Source organism: Quercus robur, chromosome 8 (assembly GCF_932294415.1).
Source record: "Quercus robur chromosome 8, dhQueRobu3.1, whole genome shotgun sequence".
Lineage (NCBI taxonomy): Eukaryota > Viridiplantae > Streptophyta > Magnoliopsida > Fagales > Fagaceae > Quercus > Quercus robur.
The window spans coordinates 33,061,703-33,074,223 of NC_065541.1; the positions used below are offsets into that span (position 1 = coordinate 33,061,703).

Here is a 12,521-nt window from a genome sequence, read left to right on the forward strand (position 1 = left end):
GCTGACGTACGTAAAATGAAAGAGAGTTTATTTCATTAAGAAAAGTAAGTGCCACACCTCGCCACATCGTGGAGTTGTTGTTGGTGGAGAGGTATTGGTGCGTGTAAGAACATTCCTCTACCAATCACAATTTGGCATATGTGCGAGTTGTGGTATTAGAATTATAATAACTATTCTTTCATTAAAAAGTAATGTTAGAATTTAGGATTACAATTTTTGCCACAACTCACTCACGTGTCACAACTTTTACTTCACTATTTACAACTTTCTATGTGAGCAAGTTGTGACAAAATTTGTGGTCCTACCATTTTCCTTTAGCAAAAATTTTAGTGATAACTACCATGCACCCTTGGGGTGATGGTCACACTACAATTATAAGTGCTTGTAGAGTATAGGGGAGAAGGGCTGAGATTTCAAATTTCTAGGAGGGGGTTTCATACACATATATACTTAAATTAAGTTAGGGTAAAATTTCTATTTTGTATTAAAAAAAAATTAGTGCTACTACAAAATGTACAACTTTTGTTACAACTCTGGCTAAAACTGTGATTGGTAGAAAAAAAAAAATGATTATGTAAAAGTGACAAACAACTAATTACAATTTGCACATAAAAGAGTTGTGACAAAAATTATGAGTTTGTTTGTAGTAGTAGAACTCTTATTTCATGCTAAAAGTTTTAACTTTTAAATATTTAATATTTAATTTGGATATTTTCTTTATACAAAAGGGTTTAATTTGGATATAATTTAGAAATTAACAATACTTATTATAAAAAATAGATGAACAATTCACCTATGAACAAAAAATTCATTAAAAAATTAAAATTTTTTGCTTCTAAACAAATTAGAAGAATAGATTTTATGTAAAAATTATATATTATTTAATTAAATTTAAGTATATAAAAGGTCTTAATTTAAACATATAAAGCATCAATCCCTTGAGCCACCCAGGCGTGAAATGCCTTATTTAAACTTAGTGCAAAGAGAGGCTTTGCATGTTAACCATGACATGACATTTATTTTCTGCTTCACAACCTCTCTTTTGTAGGGGTTAGCAGGAATGCCTACTTGACCATTCTTCTTAGCACTTCCTGTGTGCATTTAAGAATGTTCTCACTACAACAAACTTGAGTTTTTTCAACATGTTTTTATCCGCGGTCACTAAAAAATGTTGATAAAAGTTTTAATTATCTACAATTATACTCAACCATTGAGTAAAGGAAGGTAATTCACATACTTATTTCCACATTTAGCATTACTGTTAAAATAAGTGTTAAAAAAAACATAAATAGGGAAAAATTTTATTAACAGTTGGATGAATGCGAAAGAAAAGAAGAAATGTTTTATCAACGGGTTGGATGAAAGTGGAAAAAATAAATGAAATGTTTTATCGACGGGTTGGATGAATGTGGTAAAACTAAATGAAATGTTTTATCACCGGTTTGATGAATGTGGAAAAAATAAATAAAATGTTTTATCAACAGTTTGATGAATGTGAAATATTGGTGAAAATGTTTAAAATAAAGAACACGGAGCTTATTATAAAGTTTTATATGATAGCTCTCTCTTTCTTGCGCCCTCTCTCTCTCTCGTAGCTTACATCTCTCTCGTAATCAAAAGCAAATTACCGAAGAGCAAAAAGCGAAGAGCTATATTGCTGAGTTCTGGAGTTTATTCGTTCAGTATTATTGCTGAATTCTTAGGGTTTTGTAGAATCTCACTCACTCCCTTTCTCTTTCTAACTCACTCTCTCAGTGTCTTCAACATGAGCAAATTAGACTAGCGTCCAGATCTGAAGAAGTAATTTCTCATTCTCTCTCATCTGCAATTTGTTTTAGGGTTTCAATTTCAATTTCATTGTTTTTACAAACTAGATTCTAATTTTTTTTTTTGAATTTTTGTTGTTTTTGCAAACAAATATATGGACAATAAGCTCCAGAGTACATTCCTATTACCCTCCATGAATGCTCTGCCTTGTATTTCTTTTTATTATTTATTTATTTTATATTTTGCAGTTTTGCTCTCTTTGATTTGTGAGAAAAATTAGGCAAATGAAGGAAAATAGGTTATCTTCTTAATTATTCATAGATATTGAATTAATGGAAATTAAAAAAATAAAAATCTAGCAGTTAAAACTAATGTAGCTGTATAGTTGCAGATTTGGAGCTAAAAATGCTTATTAGAGCTTACAACTTAGTATTCAAGCTTTTAGGTTCCTATTTTGTTCCTCACTGTTTTAATATATATATTTTTTAAACTGTAGCCATTGCATTCATAATAAGTTACTCTGATTTTATAGTTTCATTGTGAAAAATTGTAGTGATGACTACTTTTTTTTTTTTTTTTTTAAATTATAAAATCAAGAATTGTACTGATTTTTTGGGATTACATTCCCTGGTGTGTTTATGGGACCATGTCCCAGAGGTTTTGGTTTCAACAATGTTGGTTGGTTGTTGGTTTCTGACTAATCTTTAGACTAATTTGTTTGAATTGATTTGGTTGAAGAAATTTCCCTTCAAGGAGTAAGTACTAGACAAAATTAGAGGCTGATGAAGCTTGATGATAAAGTGAGTTTCTTGACAAATAAAACTCTAAGAAGAGAAGAAAGGGGAGAAGAGGGCTCAAATAATTCCCCTTAACTAATCTACGGAAAAGAGGGTTCAAATCCTCCCCTTTGTAAACTAGTTTGGGCTGCATCAATGTATTATGTTTGGATTTAGAGAAATGCTACAATGTTTAATGGAAGAATCTTGTTAGAAGAGGCTCTAATGCAACAAATCAAAAATTATGTGAGGTTGTGTGCAAGTAGTTGCAAAGCAGTGACCAATTCACATTGTTTTAGGGTCTTATGTAGTAAGTGGAACATTTATTTCTCTGTTTTGACTGCTAGTACAAGTTAAGGGTTGGTGTCTGACTTCTAACCATGTGTTGTTGGAGTCTCAGGTTTCTTCTATTGAGAATTGGTGTTTATATTTCTAGTTTGATTTGTTGATTAATAATATCACTTATTCATTAGAAAAACTAAGGGTGGAAACATCATCAAGGTGAAAAATGAACTTATTAGTCTGATTTTCATTCTTTTTGTTGGAAACTTATGGAACCTATGGTATTTCTAGCATCTACACATTTAACAACAAGATTTAAAACTCACTACAACTAGGTTTGATTATCAGAATATTATTTTCTCCATTTCATATTCTTTTTGTCTATAACTTACTTTGCTTAACCATGTTGTTCGTCATTGCTTTGATGAACAACAAGTTATAATTTGTTTCTTCTTTGGGAACAGTGTAGGGAAAATTTGACCTTAAATAACTTTTTTGTAATATATTATAATTGCTTTGTGAAGTATAAGCTGCATGTTAACTCATGATAATATTCATAGTCACCATTTGAATTTTTGTTTTATATTATAACTGATTTAAATTATGAGGTCAAGATTTGGTTATGAGTAATTATTGGAAAGCATTTTCCTGTGACATTGTTTTCTTTATTGGTGTCCCCTTTGCCTTTCCCCCACATCACATCATTGTATGCCTTCTTGGTTATATAGGAAAAAGTGGTAGAAAATGGAAGTTTCCTACGTAACAATTCACTGTAATATTTGACATATTTGCATTTCCTGTGTTCTCTAATGCAACTGACATGGAATGGATGATGAAGCTCCAACCATCCATTTTTGTTGCGATGAAATGAAAGTGTCCTGTGACAACATGTTTCATCCATATTGTAGCAATTACCTATTCAATGGATAATAATGATCAAATCATGATCGCCAATGAGTTTTAGCTCAAAGGGTACCTGCCCCATAAAAAAATGGTGGAGGGTAAGAACCCAACTTGGCCAATGCATTAGCACATTGGTTAGCTTTCCTAAATACATGATGGTGTTCAATTTGGAGTAGTAAGTTCCTAAAATCAAAGTGTAAGGAATCCATCAATAGGTTAGTGGCATTGTTATTTGTTAGCTAGCTAATTAGGCATTTTGCATCAAGCTCTTTGTTAAAGTCACTAGAAGTCCTTGGTTGTAGTCTCAATCAAGGATCCTTTGTCCCCTCCAGTCAACTAGCATTGGGCCTATATATGTTGTCCATCTATGTACAAAAATACACATGCAACAATATACAAATTAAGTATTCATACACATCTGTTCTCTCTCTTTCCATAGTTTCCTATATTGTTGCCTTTCCTCTGCACCCTAAAGCATTATTCTTGTATTTTGACCACACTATTGTCAATGTTTTATGGCTTGTAGTATTTTGCACTTTTTGGTAGTTGCCTTTCTATTTTTAGAGATTTTGTACTTAATTGTTCAATAGTTTTAGTTGGTCTGTAATCATTTCAACTTAAGACAAGTTTTTGCCTATTTATTGCACCCTAAGGGAATAATACAATCTTAAATAAACTATACAAAAGAATATAAATTTTTATAGCTATTTAAAACATTTCTTTAGTTTTAGCTAGCAAATAAAGAAGTAATTGCTTTATTCTTGCTTGGGTTAAGGTCACCAATGCATATAAATGAGACAAGCACATAGTGATAGACATTGTAAAATAAAAGAAATAGCAAGGAGGAATAAAGAAAATTTTTTGGGTATGGGTTTTCTTTTTCTTTGAGTTAATGTAAACTTAAATTCTGTCATTTTCTTTTGGTTTTCTTTTTCTTTATCTGTTTCCATGCTTCATTATTTTCCTGCAGAGGCTCCTTTGGGAAGCTTGGCAAGATTTAAACCTTATCATCTTGATCATAGTTGTTGTATTGTCATTGGCACTTGGAATTAAAACAGAGGTGAGTTTGGTGTTTTTTTTATAGATCATTTTCATCGTGAGTGTCAATTCATGGCATTTGTTTTTTGAACCATCCTTATTTAGGTTCTAGACTGTTGTGATTTATATTTCATATCATGTGGAGTATGACCGTGTCTCTAAACAAAGAAAAGTCAGGTTGATCTAAGATAAATTATTCTCCAGAAACCTTGGTATTTTTTTGAGCCAATTTAACTTCATTTACATTATCAATATTTGTAGTGCACTAATTCTCTTACTCCCACTAACTTGCTCATTGTGTGTGAAGCCTGATCTATTGTGTTATTTATATTAAGTGACTTGCTCATTTTGTGTGAAGCTTTATCTATTATGGTAGTTAAACAATAAATTGTGGAGGTTTATTTTATTGTGTACTGAGCTTGATTAATATCTTCTTTTTGTTTTGCCTTTGGCTTATCTTAATTTTGTACACCTTACATGTTTGGTGTGAATTAATTAGGGGCTTCAAAATAGTTAATTAGTACAATTTACTTCCAAGCCAAATTTCAGATTGTGTTGAACTAGGATAAGCCATTTGAGCCAGCTCAATCTGATAGTTCTTCCTAAATTTACCAATTAGTTTAGTTTGTTAATCATTTATCATTCATAAGTTTATTCATTTGCTGTTGAATTTGATAATGATACCAAAATTTTAAATAGATTGGTCCATGAAAGAATCATCCTTAAATTGTGTTGGATATCTCTATCAAAAAGCATGTATTATTGGTGTTTGGTCTGTCTATACTCTTAATTTCAATTTTTTACCTTTGGGCCTTGACTTTTTGATCCACAATTAATAAAAATTTAGATAGCTCCCCACTTAAGTCTTACCCAATTTTATGTGGTTTACAGGTTGTTCTTGATGCACACAATGGTGTAATATCTATAATGAAACTTGGAGCAAATTGGGTAGATATGCACTTGTTAGAGTGGATGTATGTGTTTTATGGAGTAAGGAAAATATGGGAGGAGGGATGGGGTGTCCTCTATGGGGAAGTACATGAAGAAAGGATGCATCATCTTTTTTTCAATGATACTAGCTTTTGTCATGGGCCTGGCCTTCTTTGTTGGGAAGTGGCACTTCTCCATATATCTGATAGTTGAGGATAATTGATGGAGCACAATGGGTTTCAATTTTTTTTTTCTTTTAATTAGCCATTTTGAAAACTTGGAACTATTTGAATACTTGAAAATTAGATTGGTGCTTTAGTTTTTATATGAGAATGGAGTTTAATTTGAAACTGCACAATTGTGTTTATGTTTATATTTTGAATTAGGTTATTAAATTTTGACCATGTGAAGGACTGAATCCAAATTTGTTTATTTATTTATTAAAAAAAAATACTTATTTCAACGGTTTCAAACTGTTGAAATTTATCTCAAGATAAAATATGTTTCAACAGTTTTTAATAATATTTCGATGTTTAATAACTGTTGATAAAGGTGAATCACATTTTTCGACGGTCACATAGGCTGTAGAAAAAAAAATTCGACATAGTTTTTAGTGGTGGCTCAACGGTCACTTAAACTGTCGAAAATACTTTTTTCGACAGTTTCTAATATTTTTTTTTTGACGGTTTCAACCGTTGAAAATAGCAAACTTTCTTGTAGTGTCTCTCCTGTATTAAAAAAAAAGAAGAAAAAAAAGAACGTTCTCTCTTGTAGCTCCAGAGCTAATCTCTTTGGCATTTGTCTGGCTAGTGAGAAGGCCAGCAAAAAGCGTAAACATGCAAAGGCAAAGAACCATTCCTTTGGAGATAGTATCCGTTTGGGAAATCTAGCTTTTTGCTAAAGTTAGCTTTTTGATGAAAGTGTGCTAAAGTATAAAAAAGTGGGAAAAATTAAGATTTTAAAAAGATGTACATAAAAACTGAGTTTATAAGGTGATGCCAAACAGACTCATAGCCATTATAGGAGATTGGAATTGGACTTCATAAGTAAAATTATCCTAAATATAGGTATGTTTTCGTTAATCTTTGTTATGGGTGCCACCTAAAATTAACGATTTATTTTTGGATAAGTTGGTAGTTAAGGGAGGGAGAATTTATTATTTTATGCCTATCAATTAAGTTAGATATACCATCACTACAAGAAAAAAAATGCATGTTACAACGGGAAAAATCGTTACAATAACTACAAAGTCGTTGTAATAAGGTGTTATTGCAATGAAAAAAAAGTTGTTGCGAGCTGTTATAATAAACCTTGAGGCAATAGGTTTATGCTGTTGGAAAAACTGGTTTTGCATTTCATACAAAACACATAGCAGAAGCAACACAAGGATCTACTTTATTCATGAGAGATAACATATAACCTTGAATTCTAGAACAAAGAAGAGAAAATGTACCTTGGTGCAGTAAAATTAAAAAACAAGACTTGAGAAGACCTTTAATCTTCATCCCAATTCCACATGATGCCCAAGATGAGTGGTCTCTCAATCAATTCTTAAGTACGTTGATTTTCCTTCTTGTAAAAGTGTATTAAAAAAATCTTGTAGAGAAAATTGTTTTTCCCTTCTTTTTAGTCATACATACGTTTTAACTGTCTGGATGGTTACTTTATTTTTATTTAATAATTCTTATTAAATAAAAAATGATTATCTAATTGGGTTAGCCTTTTGGGCTAGTCCAATTGAGCTTTAGTGTGTGGCTTGGGGTGGGACTAAAGGGACAAATAAAGTTCTAGCTCCAATAGGCCTCAGGCTTATCTGTTAACTCTTAACATGCCCAAAGTTACCATTAATTATATAACAAGTACCACTATGGAAATATAATTGCACTCTAGGCCATATTAATAAATTATATCCTAAGACTCTAATATGATATCATTTGACACCTCCATAAAATATCCATAGTGAACAAAGTCATAATAAATTGTCACTTTTTAACAACTATTTTATTCCTTGAGTCACCGGTTTAATCTTTTGGTTATTCATATTTATGAAGTCTAATTTCATTATATATAAACTTTAGTAACTCTTTACTAAAGTGGCCGACCCTGATTTACTATTTCCCATTAAACTTATCTTAAGGGGATATTTCTTGTCTCTATAGAAAGAGATTATGGATTCCATATTGAGAATATGTGTCCCCTCAACACTACGTGTAGTTACCCAATATACTGAAGTTTTAATCGTTAAATTAGATCTCACTCCTGATATATCAAAGCAACTTACATTTCATGATCGGGTTCACTATCCTCTTAGGATTGAAAGTCTATGAAAATAAAAGTTGTGAGATTTATTATTCAGGTGACAGTTGTTAATTGAATAATTAATCTTATAGTGGTCCAGTTCAATGTGTCTTACACAGTTAAGACACATCAACACATCAACTAGAAGTCCCTACATCCATAATCAAGACAAACCATCTTAGTTGACATGTTATAGTTTTCACAGATGAAAATGCCCAATTTCATCACGGACTACGAACTACATTTTTGAGTTTACAAAGAACTTGTGGTTTATATCTTCTGTAACTAAATCACATACAATACATCTTAAGAACTATGATAATGTCCAATTAGTTCATTTACAAATAGTTTCATATAATTAAACAATTTAATTATTTATAACATGCCAATAAATTGGATTTTAGGGCATAAACCCTAACATTTGCAATGCAAGATCTCGTTGCAATAAATTCTACATATTGCAACAAACAGGTTAATGAAGTAACTTTTTAATCATAATAAATAACTTTGTGGCAATGGCTTATTGCTTCAAAGATTTTGTTTTAATATGTGAAAAATGTCATAACTTATTATAACAAAATTTTTGTTGTAATAATTTATTACAACAAACAACCTTATTGCAAAAAGTTGAGTTATTTATTTATTTATTTATTTTATTACATTAATTTGTCTGTTACCTTGTCTTGCAATATAGACATTATAAGATAATATGAACATTATATTTAAGAACTACAATAACAAATTAAATATACAAAAAAAAAAATGCAAAAGTCAAAGTACTTCATCAAATTAATATGTCCCAAAATACAAATATATACATAACATGTTGAGTTTACGATCAAACACATAGTTTCAAAAGTAAATATATACAAATATATACACAACTTATGAGAGCAGTTCCTTCCCAAAAGTGATATCCATGTGTGGTGGGCCTTTTTGAGATTGTGGGCTGGGCTGCCTCTTGTCACAATACGGCCCAAAGGTTTTGGGTAGGAGAGTTAGGTCCGGTCCAATTGCAACTCACCTCAGACCAGCTTGTGTGCAAACTAAAGCCCCTTTGTTGAAACTTTGGTCGTATGCCCATGGCAGATGAGACTGTTACAAAAGAGTTATGGTAGACATATACAATATGACAACAATAAAGGAAATATATTTGTTGTTAGATAGAATACGTAAAGGGTTCTTAATCAAAATAAAGAAAAAGGATGGCACAACACCAAGAAATACATTATAAATGAAATGGCAAAGGCAAAAGAGAAATAATATTGGTACTTAATTAATATAAGCAAAGAAGGAATGGTTAGTATACCGTGCTCAGTTGCATTACAAAACTAAGACAAAGGAGGGACTCCCTTAATGTGAATAACCTCACAGGTAGATCCTACTGTAGAAATTATCCACTTTGGGAAAACAGGCCTAAATGACTTGTGCCCAGAAAATCCTTAATCCTTAACAGAGGGTAGGCTTTAAGAGGGAGAGAAGGGGTTAGCCTATTGGTGCATGCCTACCATTCTATTCTCTCTCCGTTTTTCTTCCTAACTTTCTCTTTCTTTTTTCTTCGTTTTGTTACTTTGCTTTTGCACTCTTTTCTTTCTAGTTCTTACTCGTGTGTTATAGTGGTGACTGTTGTTGTTGTAATGTTGTGAATCTCTCGTTATGATTGTTGCTCTATGTTGATCCCCTTTACTATGCACGGCAGAGGCTCCTTATATATTGCCTGCCGTGACTAGTTTTTTTACCATTTTACCCCTTAACCAAATTTGGCTGGGTATGGGTGTCCTTCTAGACCACCCACTAGTTTGTCAGTTGTCTAGCCACCAACACTTACCTGTGCTAGCCGTGCCTATTACCAGACAAAGAAAACTATTTTGTTTGCTTATTCACCGTGGCATTCTTATTCGGAACAAGGTGGGCATCCTCTCTCACTATCCCTCATGGCATGCACCTAGTGATTCCAACTCACCATTCCCTCTTTTCGGTGGTATGTCATCCTAGCAGGACATTTCCCCCTAAAGAGTTTGAGCAGGAACCCTAGAATAGACTCCCCCTTCTCCCTACCGCCATACCATACCCTTACTTACCTCTGACCCATGACCCACCACTCCTATATTGGCTGGGTACAAGTTGGTGGTGTCTGGGCCTTACGCTTGCTCCACTTTCGTGTATGTCCAAAGCTTGTCTGCTGCTCATGTGTTTGCCATGGTCTGGAGGCTTATCTGTGCATTCTTCCGCTCATCCTTGACCTGTTGTGGTGTGAACTATTTTCTGATCTTCCATTCTTTATGGCTTGCTTCCTTCAAGGGTTGGGCTTTGCTTGATTGTGGGCTTTTCTCTCTTTAGCCCACTCTTTGCTCCCTCCATAAACTTGCAAGCATTCCTACCACGCCACTTTGTTATTCTTGCTGTGGTGTTATTTGACCTGTACTTGCTGGGCCTCTTTTGGGCATGCTGTATGCTTTTCTTTCACTTGATTACAGTAACTCATCATTGTCATTGGCATAGACCGCTTCTTCGGAGCTTAAACACCTCATGTATGGGTGGGAGAAGCCTCTCTTGTATAAGATGTCCTTTATTAGAACAAATCATGCTACTTGGACCTTTAACTTCCTCGCAGCTTCCTTATCGTCTGGTAATGCGTCGTTTTTTAAGTAAGAGACTATTGGTGTGGTCTAGTTGCTTTCAGAACCTATCACCTGCACATCAATAATATCTATTAATGGTGAAAACTGAACGAAGGAAAGTACGTTGTCAGGGATGATCATGTATTCTGCTAATGCAGCCTTAGCAAGACGGTTGGCTTGCTCGTTCTCTCCTCTGGAGATTTGAACAATCTTAGCCTGTAGGTCGTCCACCCTTCTCTTTACTTGCTCCAGGTACTTCTTCATCCTTTTGCCCTTACATTCGTAATCATCGTTTACTTGGTTCATGACGACTTAGGAGTCATAATGAATAACCACACTCGCAGCCCCTGCCGCATTAGCGAGATCTAGTCCCGCTACTAAAGCTTCGTACTCTGCTTCATTGTTGGTTGTAAGGAAGTCGAGACGAACCATGCATTCAATCTCGTCCCCTTCTAGAGAACGAATTACAATGCCCACTCCACTAGCTTGTTTGTTGGACGTTCTGTCGGTGTGTATACTCCATTGAGGATACTCTTCTGCCCCCTAGCCTTCCACATTAGTGAACTCCGCAATGAAGTTAGCAGCCACCTGCCCCTTGATGGCAGTACGCGGGTGGTACTGTATGTCGAACTCACTTAACTCTATTGCCCATAGTGCCATTCGTCTGGCAACTTCAGGATTGCTTATCACTCGCTGTAGGGGCTTGTCCGTTAGGACGATCACCGTGTGGGCTTGGAAGTATGGCTTGAGCTTGTGGGTTGCTGTAACTAAAGCGAAGGCGAGCTTTTCCATCAGTGGGTACCTCTCCTTTACACCACGAAGTGCCCGGTTGGTATAGTATGCAGGCTTTTGCACCTAGTCTTCTTCTCTAATCAAGGCTGCACTGACGGTGGTCGGGGATACAGCCAAGTAGAGGAACAATTCTTCCCTTGGTTTTGAGGGATTTAGCAGCAGAGGGGAAGAGAAGTAGGCCTTCAGATCCTCGAATGCCTACTGACACTCGGTCGTCCATTCAAAAGATTTCTTAAGCGTGTGGAAGAAAGGTTGACACTTATCTGTCACCCTTGTCACGAACCTATTTAGTGCGGCTACCTTGCCGTTGAGGCTTTGTACTTCTTTCACGTTCTTTGGAGGCGCCATCTCTATTATGGCCCAGATCTTGTCTGGGTTAGCCTTGATACCCCTTTAAGACACCATGAACCCTAGAAACTTTCTTGTCGTCACCCCAAATGCACATTTGCCTGGATTGAGCTTCATGTTGTAAGAGCGAAGGGTGTCAAAGGTTTTCTTGAGATCATCCTCCCTTCGGCTCTTTACCAGCATGTCGTTAACGTAGACTTGGACATTTCTTCCAATTCGATGTGCGAACATTTTGTTCATGAGCCTTTGATATGTTGTACCTGCATTCTTAAGGCCGAACGGCATCACTTTGTAGCAGAAAAGGCCTTGGCTGGCAATGAACGAAGTCTTCTTCTGATCTGCTTTGTCCATTTTGATCTAATTATAACCTAAAAAAGCGTCCATGAAGCTCAGTAATTGGTGTTGGGCCATAGAGTCAATTAGGACATCAACTCACGGGAGGGGGTAGCTATCTTTGGGGCATGCTTTGTTCAAGTCTGTGAAGTCCATGCACATTCTCCATTTCCTGTTGGTTTTCTTGACCATCACCACATTTGCCAGCCAGTTGGGGTAGTAAAATTCCCTGATGAAGCCTGCCTCTTGTAACTTGCGGACTTCTTCTGCTATAGCTCGGTCTCGTTCTTGAGCGAACACCTGTTTCTTTTGACGGATGGGAGAAAAGGAGGGCGACACATTCAACCTGTGCACCACGACCGAAAGGTCAATTCCTAGCATGTCTTCATGGCTTCAGGCAAATACATCTTGGTTCTCTTTGAGAAAAGTTGTG

General features: G+C 34.8%; 1 long non-coding RNA gene across 1 annotated transcript; it reads left to right on the top strand.

Annotated features, from left to right (window-relative positions):
• The first annotated feature begins 1,538 nt into the window (after nt 1–1,538).
• Nucleotides 1,539–6,054, top strand: LOC126695254 (uncharacterized). Its single transcript, XR_007646004.1, has 3 exons — nt 1,539–1,800; nt 4,699–4,788; nt 5,658–6,054. It is a non-coding gene; the product is annotated as an uncharacterized LOC126695254 (long non-coding RNA).
• The last annotated feature ends 6,467 nt before the right edge of the window (nt 6,055–12,521 follow it).